This window comes from Branchiostoma floridae, chromosome 3 (assembly GCF_000003815.2).
Source record: "Branchiostoma floridae strain S238N-H82 chromosome 3, Bfl_VNyyK, whole genome shotgun sequence".
Classification (NCBI taxonomy): domain Eukaryota; kingdom Metazoa; phylum Chordata; class Leptocardii; order Amphioxiformes; family Branchiostomatidae; genus Branchiostoma; species Branchiostoma floridae.
This window is the reverse complement of record NC_049981.1, coordinates 1503909-1512304: the sequence shown is the minus strand read 5'-3', so window position 1 is coordinate 1512304 and position 8396 is coordinate 1503909. Positions and strand designations below refer to the sequence as shown.

The 8396-nt window shown below is 39.9% G+C and overlaps 1 protein-coding gene across 1 annotated transcript in view; it reads right to left on the bottom strand.

The window, feature by feature from the left end:
* The window catches only part of LOC118412737 (RNA-binding protein with multiple splicing 2-like), a 126729-nt gene extending 119762 nt beyond the window's left edge, over window positions 1-6967 (bottom strand). The window contains exon 1 of the mRNA XM_035815767.1: window positions 6833-6967. The gene's annotated coding sequence lies outside the window, so the exon portion shown is untranslated. The remainder of the gene's footprint in view (window positions 1-6832) is intronic.
* Between the last annotated feature and the right edge of the window lie 1429 nt (window positions 6968-8396).

The following is an 8396-nucleotide window of genomic DNA, read 5'->3' as shown; positions in this document are numbered from 1 at the left end:
ACAATGGGATCATGCGAACAGGTCACACCAAACATACAAGGGACACTACATCTAACTAACATTACTGTGCATCGCTTTTTAGGTACAATAGAATTAAAAGGTAAGAACAGATGTGTATTGCAATGGAAGGCTTATCAAGCTGCATATTTATTTCCAGAAATATGAAGTTGTATACAGAACTTCTTTAAGTGGATAAAAATAGGGAAATATGGTTTTGTACAAGTCTATATAGTGTATTACCGGTACTCCATTTCATTTCCTGACTTAAGAAACATTTGTCCATCATGACTGACTTCTTTACTTCACAAAAGCATTAGAAACGGCATTATTTTGATTCTACAGTTTTCACTATGCCGTGAGAACAAAGGATCGTCACCGTTCTGTTTTTAGTCCTTCCTGACCTCCCTAATTGATACGTAGCTGTTGTTATGTACATCAACAAGCCCCAACCCCCGGGCTACTAGTCTTTCTGAGTCATCGAACCGATGAATATGCGCGGAGCAGAGCTACAAAAGGACTCATTAGAGCAACACAACTACCCTGAGGGGCTTGTCTTAAAAAAAAAAAACTCCGAGATCTCAGCGGCAAATCTGACGAGATATCAAAACAGTCCTGAAATTAGTACCACGGAAAGCCGCTAGGGGGCCAGAATCTAACCACTTCAAATTCACCTTTCAACTTTCAGGTACTAGGTTTTAACAAGGAGGTTGAACCTCCTTGGTTTTAACAAGGAGATTTTATCCTTGGTTTTAACCATCAAGACTTCCAATTTTAACCATCCAATATGGCGGACGTGCCTACGTCAGAGTCACGTAAGCACAGACCATATTTGGGCAGATGTATTCTACTGTAGGTCAGTCACATTGGCCTAACGTTACATGATAACATACACGAAACCAAATTCATCTGGCAACGTCCATCATCATGGCGGACAATAGTGACGTCAGAGTCACCTAAGCGCAAACTTAGGTGCATACTTGGCCATGGGTAGATGTTAATCTCCAAGCAGATTCCTCCGGTGGCATAAAACAGTAACATAAGCTGGGGAAGGAGTTTAGCCGGCAGAGCAGTAAAATACGCGGTGGCCAATTTTACTCCTCTGCCGGCTAAATTCCTTCCTCAGCTTATGTTACTGTTTTATGCCACAGGAGGAATCTGCTTGGAGATTAGGTAGATGTATTCTACTGTAGGTCAGTCACATTGGCCTAACGTACATACACGAAACCAACTTCACCTGGCAACGTCTAGGTTTAATCAATCAGCATAGTATGTAATATTGACGTCAGAGTCACGTGAATACAAACTCCCATATGTCATCAGACAGATCTGGAACGACCTGACAAATCACATGGAAATTATGATAGATTTTTGTATTTGTTTACGATCATATCTGTAAAAACTCCATCCATCTCATGTTTGTAATGATTGCACCTCGTGCGGATAAATGATTACACAAGCAATTTGATGATCGATCATTTTTAATTGACATAGTGACCCTATTTTTCATCTGCGTATCGCTTTGTTTTCCAATATCTTTACGATTAATGGGAAGCAGATATATGAAGCCCGACATTTTTGTTCGATTTATGCTCGTTCTATAAGTCGTGTAGTTTTACCGAGTTTCTTATTACCTTCGACATGAAGGTACTGTTCGTCTTTCGGTCTGTCTGTCTGTTTGTGGACAGCATACTTGTAACTCGAGAAACTGTGGACGGATCTTTGTTATATTTGGTATGTTTTAAGTATGTTATACATTATACATTGACAAGTTTCCATTCTTGTTTGTCGCAGAAAAATGCTCCCTCATAGCGACTCTCTTGCCAGTTTCTTCCATTTCTGGCCTGCATTCAATGAAGAGAAAGAAACTGGACCGAAAAGGTAAAAGCAGAATATAAAAAAAGACGTTCAAAAGTCAAAACACTGTCCGACACGTCGTATCTACTTGAAGTTTTTCGTCACTTAGAGGAAATGCCTTGTCAGTCGCGTGTGGGGCTACAATGCAACAGACAAAGGTGTAACAACAGTCTTGCCGTGACCTGTCACATTGGGGAAATGTTGCCATCAGTCATGTAACAATTCTCCGGTCAGTACAGTACATTGTAACTGTGCCGTGAGCTGTCACTTCGGGTAAGTTTTACCATCAGCTATGCAGCAATTCGGCGGTCAGCGGCCTTTGTTTTTCCGCCGGACAGTCAGCGAAGATGGCACCGCGGATTCCATTAAACTGATCCAGGGTTAATCCCCATTTAGAGACTTCTATGGATTATCAACATAAGTACACCCTATATATACCTCTTAAGCGGGTATCTCATTGAATCTGTGGCACGTTGACGGCGTCACTGCGTCCTAAATCTGATGTTTGTCACCCTCGAATCTATGATGGAGAGTACCATACAAAACGTACGCGCTATCTGAACGCTCTGATCGCTTCCAAAATCATATCCAGTTGCTATTTAGTGTATCTTATTCTATCTATGAAAATGATGGACAATTTATCTCCCACTGCATACGAAAAAGAAGTCAAGCCCTTCAGACAGTTTAAGTAGAAGTAGGTTTAGAATAGATGTTATTTCCCCTTTGATTTATCAATAAATCTCATTTTCCTTCTTTGTTAAGTGGTACACAATTATGTATACAACTGTTTTGCTTTGTTTGTCGAGCATTCGAACTTGCAATAAAGTTGTGATTATCAGAATGAGTGCCCTTCATCGAAGCGTTGACGTACATTGCATTTAATTTCGCGGGGATTTAATTTCGCGGTAGCGGGTAAAAGGACTTTTCGCGATGGATTTAAGTTCGCGGTAACACCATAGACTGCAGTCTAATATAATAATAGAAAGATGTTCGCGGTGGATTTAAGTTCGCGGTGAAGTGGTCACCGCGAAAACCGCGAACATTAATCCACCGCGAACATTTCTGCATTTACAGTATTATTGAATCCACCTGTCTTGTACTTTGCACACTCAAAAATCAGTTGAGTATGTTCCTTGTCCTTATCCATTATCTTCCATTGTTTATTTATATATGTGACTTGTATTTTAACTAACACATGCACCGTCTTCCCAAAATCTCATTTTATGGGGCTCTACATTATGAAAGAGGAAGAAGGAAAAGACAAATTAAAAGAGGAAGAAAAAGAAGAATTTTCTATAACATGCTAATAGTATGCTGAAAAGCTGGACGACCAATTTGCGTGTCGATTAAAACGATATGGATGAAATCTCTCCCCAGAGACACTTAAATGTATCATCTTAAGTACACCTGGATGTTAGCAACAACAATAGAGATAGACAGGTGAACAATAGGGTAAGGCCGAGATGCCTTTGCTGCTATCTCACTGTAATGGTTGTGCTGTTATAATGAATTGGTGAATTACGTGATGTTTTCAACAACGTATTTAGAAATTATTTGTTCAGCGTTAACCTTTAGACCTTTTCTGTGTTACTCGTTTTGTAATTCATTACCCCTATTTGAGCAATTACTGTTTTGTGTGAATAATAGAGAAGTATATCAGTTTTCACCATTTAAGGATCCATAATTTCATTCTGTTAGAAGAAAGTAGAATCCTTTTCTATCAACTCAGGATTGATTCAAAAGGTTAATTGTTTTCTAGTAATGTCTTAGGCTTAGGGCGCGGTCACATATGTCGATCGTCGTACGATCGCTAAATTCGGGCAATTTAGAGGACAAAAATGTACGTTTCCTGCAAAGTTCAACTGTCTTAGTACACAGAATGTTGTTTTGGATCCATGTCGGTGGTTGGTTCTGTCACGGCCTGCTTGAAAATCTTATGGCATCAAAAAATTGCAAAATCGTGCGACGATCGCACGACCTATGTGACCGCGCCCTTGGAATGGAACTCGCTGTACTGTAGAAGCATCCTCACCAAATAGTATTTTGTTACCTTTATTTACCTTTGATACATCTTTTCCCTAAGCCGTTTTTCAAAACGTCAAGCTTAAAACAGAGCTTGTTGTTAAATGTGCAAAGGTTAGGTGTGACATGTCGTTCAGTGTAATATAACCAGCTGCTGCCACGCCGCGCGCCTGAAGAGATGGTTATACCAGCTATACAGATATATAATCATCATAATTCATATTCCACAGCAGGAAGGTTTAAATCATAACTGACAGGTTCGTGTGTTGTCGGGTATCTCGTGAGAACTGAAGAGATTTATTCCAGCCTTTTGTTCCGCACAAAAAGTAGAGGAATGTAGACATAACGGCACGTATGTACAGTGGGCATTATTGTCATGTAACGGTCATAATGAAATATGACAGGAATATAAATGGCATTATGAATTGCAATGTGTTGCGATTGTGGATTCGAAAGTTAGGTATTGAAATAATATTTCCTCTATGTTTGTCAGGATTATGGTAGTATTATGACTATTATATTCATTATTTTCAGAAGGATTTCATGATATCATACCCTTTACTGTATGCTTATTGTTTTATTGATATCATAATTGCGTTGTAGCGTCAATATTAGCAACTTTATCAAATGTACGTGAATTCATAATTGCAGCACAAATATATATATGTACAGAAATGTGTTCCCAAAGAAATTGTGAATGCTGATTTACCTGATTGAAAGTTATTGCTGTTTCATAATCTATCATTATTGGTACATTGTAACTACTCGAGATGTCAAAGAATATTAAATGATGCTCTTCTTTCTATGTTGCATCTTTACTTTAATAATTGTATTACAATCCGGGGTTAGTACTCATCATTTTTACAAAAATTCATAATTTTACAGTGGCTATAGAGACTGATCATTCTTTAATGTATATTAATATATCCACTATTATCTTACATATCTTCAGATTTTGTGACATAGAAATAAATTTCTTCACTTCTTTCGTTCTGTTTCTTTGCTGATGTTCTTTCTTTCTCTCTATCTCTCCCTCTGTTTCTCCCCCCTTTCTCTGTCTCTCCCTCTCTCTCTCTCTTTGTCTCTTCCTCTCTCCCTCTCTCTCTCTCTCTCTCTCTCTCTCTTTCTCTCTCCCTCTCTCTCTCTCTCTCTCTCTCTCTCCCTGTCTCTCTCTCTGTCTCTTTCCATTTTGTCTTTCTTCCTTTAGAAAAACATGGATTCTCTTTATGTCAACCATTTTTAAGCACCACCTGGAGATCCATATCCACGGCAGTGAGAACAATGCACGTCAAACAATAGGTTCATCCAGGTGAGACAGCCAGGTGTGCCGGTGGGATCGTTACCTGGCAACGGTTGCTAGGAGACGGATTAAACGCGCTTTAATGCCAGGGCTGATTAAGATCGGAGGGTTTAAGGTAAAATGGTGGCATAATTGGGCGGGAAACGAGAGGAAGAACCCACGAGATAAAAACGTGCCTGTCTAAAGGAATGTCAGAGACACAAGCTAGTGTAGGTGAAACAGATTTTGGTAAGTTTCTAATCTTTCTTTAGGTAGTTGCTGTCTTTCTGGAGATGTTTGAATATAAGGGCAATAAAAATCAGTACCTTTACTCAGATTTAGAACGCAAGGTTGGAAAAAATGTTTTTAGCGCGTCTTTTTCACACAATTAACAGCTCCACTAAATATTCTACGGGTAACAGTTTACTTCACTATATCACTTTAAATGGCATGTCAGCAGGAACCTGCATATATAGCAAACTACGCTGTAAAGAGCTACGGGATAAGAAAAACAAGATCTTTGTACAGAAACAACTACTCTTAATGTACAAAAGAGTTGATGGTAAACAAATGAAGTTTGAAACAAGTCCAATTTCGGAAAGACATGAAAGCACTTCAGTAATCAATATAGCAGTTCCAGACCACTACTCAAAGCCCTCGGAAGTGTCTCAAGACATAAACCAAACGTCTTGAGCTGAGTAAGACATCTGTAGATTGTTGCTAAGATGATGACGCAAGTGTGCAGCCGTCTTGGCGCGTGTAAGACGTGTGTGTGACATGTGAACTACTTAAAAGACCTCGTCCGAGGAAACATTTAAAAAAAACGCTCTCTTGTGCAGGTGTGTATACATGTAGTGTTTATAATCTCCAAGTAGATGTAAGGGTGAATGATCGTATTTTTATGCCTGTGGCTCATTCTCAATGTTATACGTCTGACTTTGCAACTTGTTTTTTCCAGCGGTAGGAGGCGAACCGTTAAAATACAATACCAATGTTGCAAAAACAGACGCAGAGCTGAGAACATGTAATTAACGTCTGCTTAGAGATAAGACTAGTTAAGCGATGTGAGGGTTTGAAAGTTGTATAAGGTGTGTATGAGACACTGTTTGCAAGCAAAAGTGCGAGGCATGGTCGTTTCTGCACGCCAGTGAGACAGCGGTACGGTTTGCTTCTGTAGTAGCCTGGTTATACAGCGGCTACTGGACCATGGGAGTTTCTTGGTTAGGCTTTTTTCAGGTCTTGTCATGTTCTGCTTTCTTCTGTTTGGGACTGTTAGAAATTTGTTACAATCCAAACTGAAATGCAGCACATAACCAGCAAAAAAAGACCGACCAAGACGCCATATATATTACGAATGCTCGCAAACTATGAAGGCATTCAAAACGTACAAAAACGAACCAAACCCGCACAACTGGAAATCCAGTATGATTGCTGAGAAAAAGGCATTGATGTATTGACAAATAGTATAGCGTATCCCTAAACAATGGCTACGGCATGATAATGATTATACGGTACTTAACCCAGAAAATTCTCTCTCTTCAGCGTTCGCCAAGTGTTCGCAGTACGAAATTGAAACAAATGACTACTTTTCATGAAGAAAACTTTCAAGAATTACTTCGTCCGTAGGGTTAAGACTGTAGAGTTCATAAGATGTTTGTAAGTAAATCCAAGACATACCTTGAGGAGCCTTGCTGACGTCTTGTGAGACTAAGGAGAGGACCGTCTTGAGTCGAAGCAAGTCGGGAGGAGACTGACCTGCTCTGTTCTGTTGGGACGGCGCTCCAAAGGAACCGTGGTGACGTCAGCAGGGATCGCCCCAAAAATCATGGTCTCCTCTAAACAATATTCAACACCATGATAAAGAAGGGCAAAGCAGTCATCATCAATTGATGTGAAGCATGTAGATTTTTCAATTATTTTGGAACTCAACTATGTAGAACAATAATGTTTTATGTATGCATATGCATCGCCACCAACCCCATTAGCAAACATGTTCCTTTGAAACGGAAAGGTGAAGTTGAAACGATCCCTTTCTTAGCGTAACTATGACGTCATAAATCGCCTGGGACGATTTGAAATAATTTTAAATTTATTACGGACCAACAGGCCGCCATTGTTGCAGGGTCTTTATGCAAACTCGATTAATTCTTCTTTCAATTTTCTCCGTTCAACAATATTATAGCTTAGACACAACAACGGTGGTGTAATGTTTTAGAGCAGAAGGGTGACATTGTAGAAGTCTATTTGTTTAGACATATCAAAGAAAAAGTGGTTTGATTGGCGTTGTTTTCAGGAAATTCCTTTGGTGTTGAAACTAAAACGATACAATAACACAGCTCAGTGGTTGGGTCGCCCGAGGAACCGTTAGATTTCAAAATTAAAGCACAAATTGGCATAATTGTCGGGAAAAATGTAGTAAATTGCTTTAAAAAATGACACCGTTTTCAAAAACCAGATGTTGGTTAGTAACTTGATTATTTTTTTAGGAATTTGAAGCTGCACTTTCCAGAGCCGATACGATTGTTTTGAGTTGACACGAAATCCGAGTCCGTGTGTTGCTGGGAAAATAGTAGCCTCCGTTGCAGCCTTCGAGCGGGGCTGGTTTTTATTTGTTTGCCATGGAAAGGAGCTTCTTTCCACGGCAAATTCCCTTACCCTACACAAGAGAACATAGCCAACATTGAAATTCGCCTTTCGAAGACTGTAACGAAGGCTAGCTGGACATAGGGCACGTGCATAGGGTGCCATTCAGTGCAATCGATGGCCAAATGATTACTCCAGTGACCGTCTCAGCTCTCTGATAAAGTAGTTCCTCTATTTTGACCAAAACCTTCTTTCGAGCACGGGACCAACATTTTCGTCCCTTCCGAAAGATGGTTGAAGCCCCAACTGAGATGCCCTTCCAAGGATTGAACGGTGTGTCCCCCCTGTTCTCATATCATAATTTGGTACATTTATTGTACTATATGTACAACTGCATGTTTAGTATATTAGGGAATATCCTTACAGGGAAGGGTTGCTATACCTTCCTCTTTGAGGTGTTCCAGGCACCTCCTCGAGCCAGGGACCCCCCATTTCACGTCCCTTCCGAAAGATGGGTGCAACCTCAACCGAGATGCCCTTCCCAGGATTTGAACCAGGGACTCCCAATGACAGAAAAATTGGAACTTGGTTACTTACTTGATATACAGCTTCGGCTATGACTAAACAAACAGATCTATACGAAACTGATAGTCTCTGC